General features: G+C 33.1%; 1 long non-coding RNA gene across 1 annotated transcript; it reads right to left on the reverse strand.

Annotated features, from left to right (window-relative positions):
* Positions 1–772: 772 nt before the first annotated feature.
* On the reverse strand, positions 773–6,193 carry LOC125081867 (uncharacterized). Its single transcript, XR_007121809.1, has 3 exons — positions 6,141–6,193; positions 3,139–3,216; positions 773–966 (listed from the first exon to the last, which is right to left on the reverse strand). It is a non-coding gene; the product is annotated as an uncharacterized LOC125081867 (long non-coding RNA).
* Positions 6,194–8,899: the final 2,706 nt, after the last annotated feature.

The raw sequence follows: 8,899 nt of genomic DNA on the forward strand, positions 1-8,899 counted from the left end.
TGAGAAAGGGTCTAATGTTTTTAAGTACTTTGTTTTTTGTGTTTAATTATTGTTTGGTTGGTTGATAGATTGATATTGTATGAACATGTGTGAATATACTACAAGGAAACACATTTTAGGTTTAGTCCTGCCTCCTAAAATAAGGAAAAATGGACAGTCCCTTTTTTGTGCCTTTATCATGAGGCATGCTAAATGGCTCATTAACTTTAAAGATATATCTTATTGTTTCTTTGTTGATGCATTGTTTGGAATTTTGAAGAAAAGTTTGCATTTCATAATCATGGTTACATTTCTGGACATTCAGTGAGTCTGGAGAGCATTAAACTGGAAAATAATTTGAATGACTCATCTGAGCTCCTGATTTTAATGGTTTATTTCACTTTCTTATGCACTCCAAGAGGTGTTTTTTTTGCCTAATTCTCAGAATTTGACACCAAGTATCGTGACGCACATTTTTTTTTTTTTTGCATTGTATAAAGGCATTGGATGCAAGAGGAAATGGTCAATACAGAAATCATGTGGTGTCCTTTTGTATTTGACAATAGTATTAATAAATTCTAACCAGGGTCTATAATAATTTTATTTCAAAGTAACAAACTGGCAATGTAACAGGCTAATAAAAAATATCCAAACTGAAATATAGATAGAGAAATTAATAGCAGATATGGAGATTACCACTTAAACTAGCTATTAAATTATAGAGATTTTCCCCTCCCAGCAATAATATTCCATATATCACATTTAATTGGGTTCTCTCTATAACATACTGGTTTCCACATATATCTTACAATAGTTTTGTGAAGAAGCCATCTCTCCTTTAACTTGGATTGCCATTATGCTTAAGTACATTCATGAACTTAAATTTTGGCACATTAATTTCTTGTCATTCTTGTATTCCTTCCATTTCTGTTTTATCAGTTGACTCTATTTTCTCATACTGGTGATCTTCATGCATCAATACAATACCTTAATTAAAGAGATGGGCCATGTTGAGAGAATATTATTACTTTAAAAGGAATGCTCACTTCCTAAGACCCTGATAGGGTACTTCATCACATGCCAATCGCATTTATTAAAATTTCCTTTATACTGTTTTTTAAAATATGAATTTGCACCTATTTTGTTTCTATTTCTGCCAGCCACATGTTTCTTTGTGAGGTAGTCAGGCAGAAAATATTTCCCAGTTATTAGTAATCAGTGTTTGGAAGTTTCTCTCTATATATCCAAAATGGCATTAAGAGGTATGAACACTATTTGGTTATTTCATTCTGGATCTCTTTTTAGTATCTATTCGCGTTCTCTAGGTGTTCATATCATCACTCAATTTAGTATCATTTGTGATTTGAATTAATGTGTTGTGTTTCTCTACAACCAGACTGAAAATAAAAGTATTAACATTCTTCTGGGATACTTTCAACTGAATGCAATTTAATACCAATAAAGCAGTGCCATCATGTTTTTCAGAAATGGATTGACAGAATATTTCTACCTAAGGCGAGTGTGGCAGCATATTAATCATGAAAAGAGATTTGGAACTTCCTTAAAAAGAATCCCTTAAAGCTTTCACTTAATCTACTGTATAGCTGCAGTAAAGAAAGATAACAGTATGGTTGGCGAAATTATTATTTTTTAAAGCACTTAAGTTGAAAAGGAAATGACTAGAAGAGATAATCTTCCCTGTTATCACCATGAAACTTTGGAGACAGTAATGAGCATAACAAGTGTGAAATATCCTTAACATATGTACATGAGAAGTACAGCAGAGGGGAAATTCCTATTCAGGATTTTTACCATTTAAAAGATAAGCTGTATCCCCACTATAGCTGTATTCCTTAGAATGCCTGATTTTATTACTTTACACACAGGTAGACAGAGAGACTTCAAGTTTCAGTGAGCCTGCCCTATATGTATTTTCTCATTCAAAAAAGTTGATGATACCTCTAGAAATGCCTCTAAAATAGTATGGAATAAAAACTCAAAGCAGCAACACCCATCCATATGGCTGGAAATCCCATGCATGGCTATGCTGTTTGCTTGTGACATACTTTATATTCTTCCAGCAAAATCTCATTGCATTCACGGTTTTTATAGGTATTGCAGTAATATAATTTTTCACTATTTCATTCTTACTTTGGAGGCAATGAAGAGGGAAGAAGGTGGGACTATATGGAACTAAGGAAGCATGACCTTGATTCACTGCCCTTCTGAAACACATTTATCAGCTTTATATGGTCAACCGTACCATACTGAGCTTTAAACACTGAAGCACTCTGAAGACACTAGTGTATTACTTAGCGGTGCCTTTACAAAACAAAAATCTTACATTTTTCTTGACATATGAATATATATATACTCTGCTATGTGAATAAATTCAGTGTTACCCGTATGTTTATAGGCATATGCTATGCCTTTTCCATGATGGAATTTTAAAATCCTTTCTGCTGTCAAGTTCTACTTCTTGCCACCAGCACTTTCCCTATTTCACTAGTTTAATCACTGATGCTAATGATGGACTGTAATGGATTGTGTGTATTGTGTGTATGTGTATTTTTGTGTATACTAGTTTCTTAATACAGAAAATTTCAGGTAAAATATATTTCCAAAATTCTGTCTTCTCTCTTACTTGTTTTATAACAAATGATTCTAAAAGACACTATGGGGTGCTTGGATGGCTCAATCAGTTAAGCCTCTGCCTTTGGCTCAGGTCATGATCTCTGGATTCTGAGATTGAGTCCCACGTCTGGCTCTCTGCTCAATGGGAAGTCTGCTTCTCTCTCTGTGCTTTCTTTCTCTCTCTCTCTCAAATAAATAAATAAAATCTTTAAAAAAATAAAAAAGACAGTATGTAGCCAGCAAACATAAGATCAGCTTTTTTTTTTCTAAGATCAGAGATACTCTTTCATCTAAAAACATGCAAGCATGTAGAATTTGCCAAAATAATAACTAGAGCATCCAAGATTTGAAGACAATGGACATTTCCCCCAGGCTCTTTTGAAGGACAATCGAGGCAATTTGGAGGCTGCTCATTCTGTTTACCAAGAGCTAAAGCATTTAACAAATAGACAATCCTTAAGGGGAAAAATATTGAATAATAGAGCATAATTTTATGTATAATTTAACACCCCCTCCTAGAAATACCTGCCTTTATCTGAAGAGAGTAATTGGAAGAAGAATCTGCATGTCCCAGTACTTCTAGGAAACACCTTATATGACAAGCTTTGTTGAATGAAATGCAATATTAAATTAATATTTCAAATATTAAGAAAAAATATTTTCTGTTTAAAGTAATTAAAACAGAATTTAGGTAATATTAAGACTCCAATAAACCGTCTTAGCTTTGTGAATGAAGAAATATGGAAATAGGTGGTATTCCTTCATCATACGTGTTGAAGACAATCTTGTGTGTGTTATCATCTAAATGATTATTAAGTGTACAGTTCAATCGTGTCAAGTATATTCACATCATTGTGCAACCAAACTCCAGAACTTTCATCTTGCAAAACTGAAATTCTATACTCGTTAAAAAAATCCTCATTCCTCTTCCCCCAGCTCCAGCCAATTACCATTCTACTTTCTGTTTCTATGAATTTGACTACTCCAGGTCCTTAATGTAAGTGGAATCATATAGTATTTGTCCTTTTGTGACATGTTTATTTCAATTAATGTAATGTGTCCAAGTTCATCCATATTACAGCGCATGTCAAAATTTCCTTTCTTTGTTTGTTAAGGCTGAGAAATATTCCCGTGCATGGATATACCACATTTTAACTGTGGTCCATGGACATTTGGGTTACTTCTACCATTCAGCTATTGTAAGTAATGCTATTATGAGTGTGGGTCTACAGATATCTCTTAAAGATACTGCTTTTAATTATTTTGGGTATATGCCCAGAGTGGAATTGCCAGATTACATATAGTAATTCTAAGCTTTTTTTCTCTCTCTTTTTTTTTTTTAAGAGTAGAGAAATTCTGAGTTAGAATAATTCTAGAGTTGGGTGGATTCTCTGCTTTGTCATACATGTGACTGCCTTTTCTCTACCTGGCTTTCCCCTCTTTGCATCAAATAGCTGAACTACACAGAAAATGGGAGACAATAAGAAGACAGAAATAAATCACATGTCACCTGAATTCATGTTCATAAATGAGTTTTACTATATTATGAATTTTGACATTGTTCTTGGTATATAAAGATGACAGTGATAACTTCTTCATTAAGACAGGCAATCAGGGTTTTTTTTTTTAAGTACATGGATTTATATTCATTTATATATGCTCTATCACCCAGGCTTTCTGTGACAGTGGCATAAATTAGAAACAAAACCTGTGCTATCCACAGAATCATAAATGTCAACAATAAATCTGTACTCTCTGCAAAAAGAAAAAAAGGATGTGGGTTATGATGTAAAGATGAAATGATAAGAGAACTCTAATTTCTTTACCTTTGCATTTAGCCAATATAAGGGACATTTGTTGGGTTTTGACCATAAAGAACCCATAAACTTTCCTAACATTTCAATTTTGGTGTGTGTGTGTGTGGAGGAATTTCCCATTTGCCTTTAGATATAGTCTGTTTGGATTATTAATTATGTTCCTTGCCTTACAGACCTAAGGTAAGGTGAGAGACCTAAGTTACACCAGTCAGATTCATACTCCCAAACTGAGGAAGAAGGAATAGACAATAGTTGGAAGTTATTCAACCCATTAAAAATATCAGGACCAAAAATATAAATAATGTGAGGAGTTCCCTGACATTCATGATGACTAATTCTCCAAACTTCTCCCCAGTTGAAAAAGGGGAAACACCTCTCTCTATCTGTACCCATATATGTATACAGGAAAAATATAATAGTATAAGCAATTCTTTTCCAAAGGGCACTCAAGTTATACAAAAATTACTGGGACCCAGTTCTGCTTCAACTTAACTGTGTCTAAGTACCTTGCAATTTCTCTATCACAGTGTTCATGAACTCTTCTTAATAAAGGTTTTATGTTTTGATTTGGTTTGTTAGTTTCTGTATTATACTCACTATCACAAAATCCTTTTGGTTTACAAGTTTTCATGAAGAATACTTATCTGTAATAACCACAGTGGGGAAATGGTTTCTTTCTTTAATTTGGCTATATAGGATTTTATAGAGCAATATGTTTTATCTATCTGTATCATATGTATATTTATTATTATGCTATTATTACACATCATTATATATTACGTTTAATATAATGATATGCAATATAACAATATGGAATATAATAGAATAGTTTTATGTATGTGATTTACATATTTCAGAGATTATATAGGATGATAGACATTTCCTTCATCATTTTATCTTTATAGAATGACAAGCTTATATCTTTCAAATAAAGGATTAAGTAGATGTGATTATATAAGATAAAAATAATTCTGATCTATTTAACCAATATGTTCATACATTGATCCATTAAACCAACAATTAGTGAGTATCTACCATGTCCCAGCAACTTGTTATATACTAGGGATTACAAAATGAATAGGAAAGATGCCCTGACCTGACTCAGTCATAAAGGCAGTTTGTTTTGTTTTGTTTTGTTTAAGTTAAATTTCTTGAACTTCTGTGTTGTTAATGGACAAACCTAGGATAATGTGAACTGAGGGCATATAATATTTTATTTTATTTTGTATGTAACATTTTAAAGTTTACATTGCTATCTGAATTAATTCAGGTAATATATTTGAGAATGATGGCCACTTGTTTCTTTCAGGATTACAAAGAACTGATAACTCGGGCTAGAATGAAAAGGAAAGTGTGTTTTTTTCCAAATTCTGCAGAATAAAGAAAAATAGGCATCCAGAAGGATAAGAGTACTGACAAGATATCTAAAGATGCCAGAAATAATGCATTTTGAAAACTGTTTCATAATGGCTATAAATAATCAACATTTTAAATCAAGTAAATTGCTAATGAATGATATTTAGCACTTAAATAAATGATTGTTAAAATGGAAGAATAAATAGATAAATGTAAAAAAGAGATTGTTGCTTTTTTGAATAGAGTTGGATTAAATAAATAAATGATTGCTTGATGCATGTAATTAGGAGAGAAATACAAATATAATCTCATATTATTGACATAACTAAGAATCACATGAGGAAAAAAGCAAACCAGGATTGTTGATTGGTAAGAAGGGAAAGTGGTTAAGACCTAGACATACTTTGAACATTGGAACCTGTAGAGAGTTGGATTTAGGCAAAAAAATATTCATGAGTCAATAAACCAATATGAACAATAGAATAGTTAGACAGAGAGTTCTAGAACACCCACAGCGTCCAGGGCTAAGAGAGGGTATAAGATATACTGCTTTTATTCACTTGTATATTATTCAGTAAACATGTATATTATTCAGTAAATAATATTTAATGTCTGTTATGTGCCAGACACTGTTGAGGAAAAAATAAGAGATTGCCAAATGGTTCCTTCTATTGACATGTGGAAGGACTTACTCTTGCATTCAACAAATATTTATTGTGCTCTTACTTTAGGTGGCAGACAGGCACAGGGAATATTACAATGAGAAAAACAGACGAAATTCCCTACCTTCTATGTTCTAAATTTTAATGGTGGTGGGTTGGAGGAAGACAATCTTTTACAATAAAAGACTGTGACAAAGAAGGAAGAACAGAATGGACAGGAGAAACAGAAGTAAGAGTATAATTGAATTATTGTAAATGTGAGTTTGAGTTACATTAAGCTTCTATTAGGTATCATTAAATAGTTCTGAGGAGTACTTAAGGAATAATTTAATTTTCAAGCATAACACAGTCATGAAAAATCTGAAACCCATACTGGAAATAAAATCGAATTAGACATTCAAAAAGAGAGAGATTAGTGTTAGTTGAGTAACAGCTAAATGCTTGCATTCTAAAAACATGATATGAAAATTAAAAGTAGTTTAATGGTTGATGTTTGTAAAAACAGCCACACCCTCTCTGTCTATAGACTACCAAAAGGAGGATGATCAGGAGATGTAGGAACCCAGCCCCTCAATATGTGTCCTTAATCCCAACTGGAATCTATACATAATCCTGAGGTTTCTTTTTTACTTCTTTATTCCAAGAATAAAGAAAAAAAAAAAAAAAGAACTCTGGCTGAAAAATATCTCAGTAAATGCCAGGTATGTTTAGTATAGATACAACCTTATTTTTTTTTTTAATTTTATGGGGTCACTTTAAATTGAAGTCAGGTATGGTTTTCTGTTGTGTATTCTCCACGCTTACACACACCGCCCTCGCAGAAACAAAGAGTTTTCTCTTTTCCAGGAAAAATCAGATACTGGTTTTGACTATCTGGTTTTGTTTGTTTGTTAATTCGTTTGTTTTAAATTTTGATACCAGTGATCCTCAGAACAGAGATTTATTAAAAATCATAAAGGAAGATAATGTAGAGAGTCCCAACATTCAAATCTCTAGACACCTAAATGTTACTTTATATACTTTTATATTAACCATGGTGTTTCTGAATTATTGCTGTAATATTTCAGTAATGGGATAGAAGTTGTCAAGGTCAGAACAGCCTCATAAGGGAAATGTGCTAAGAGAAAGCATTAGATCTGAAAAGCACAATTGTCGCTCTTCTAAGGAATCTTTTTATTAAAGTAATGGACCAAATGATATCATATAGAACTGTGAGATCCCAGAAAACGCCATGTGGCCAGTGTACTTGGAGATAAAAAAAAAAAGTGAGTTTTCTTTTCTGTTTCCTTTATATTTAAGCACATAAAACACCTTGGCACCTTTCATTCAAAGTAAAGCATATATTTTAATATCCATAAAGCTTAATGAAAGTGCTTTTTCTACAGAAAGATTGAGATAACGGACTTTAAATTGGATTTTTAACGCACAGCACACAGTAACATTATTTGCAATATGCATGATGGTCTGGGGGAGGAACCTGGGCTGCACAAATGTTAGTGTAGTCTCCTCCAGTTTGTGTCTCAGACGTTTCCCATCTTGCCCTGGAAGGTCGGTGACTGGGTACAACGATGAGGAGCATAGCTTCATCATTACTCTCTTCTTTCTCACTAGGAAACAGAGTGTTTTATCTAGCAGCCTTTTTCTCATATTCAGTCGTTTAGTCAGTAGCCATATTTCAGGTCATTGGATAAGTCTTCTGTCTTTGTTTCCTGTCATCACATTCTGTTATAAATGAAACAATCAAAAAAGAAAGCAAAACTCGCAACAGACATTCAGTTCTAACCCCACAAACCCTCAATATTTGTATGGCCTTTACAGTTTACTGAAAGTTTCTGTTATCTATGTTCTCTTTTGCCATTCCCACTACCCCAATACCCTACTGTTAACTCATATTTATTTTTATTTTTATTTATTTATCTATTTTAAGTAATCTCTACACCCAATGAGGGGTTCAAACTCACAACCCCGAGATCAAGAGTCGCTTGCTCTATGGACACAACGGGCCAGGCGCTCTCCCTGCAACCCCCCCCCCCATTATCTTTATTTGTCTTTGGAATCTTTGAAGTGCAAAGATACCACTTAGCTGACACTTATGGAGTAAATTGGTGTTAGGTCCAGAACCCAATTTAAGACACCCTTGCGTTAGACACCATAACATTTTCTCTGCAAATACATGTCCTACAAAAACTTTCCTACCTCCTTACGGTATCCTGACCCCCAAAAAGACCCAGATGAGTTTGAGGCTGCAAAAGCTAAGCAATCCTGAGAAGACTGAAGTCTTCCACCACGTTTTGTGTTATTTTTCAAAATAACTTGAATATAAGTTTACAAATTTATTTTTTTTATTAAGCTTTATCACCTATGGCCAAATATTCTATATAGACATTTATATTTTATTTCTGTGTAGGTGATAGTTATATTAATACTGCCAAAGGAAAGAACTTTAAAATT

This window comes from Lutra lutra, chromosome 12 (assembly GCF_902655055.1).
Source record: "Lutra lutra chromosome 12, mLutLut1.2, whole genome shotgun sequence".
NCBI lineage: Eukaryota > Metazoa > Chordata > Mammalia > Carnivora > Mustelidae > Lutra > Lutra lutra.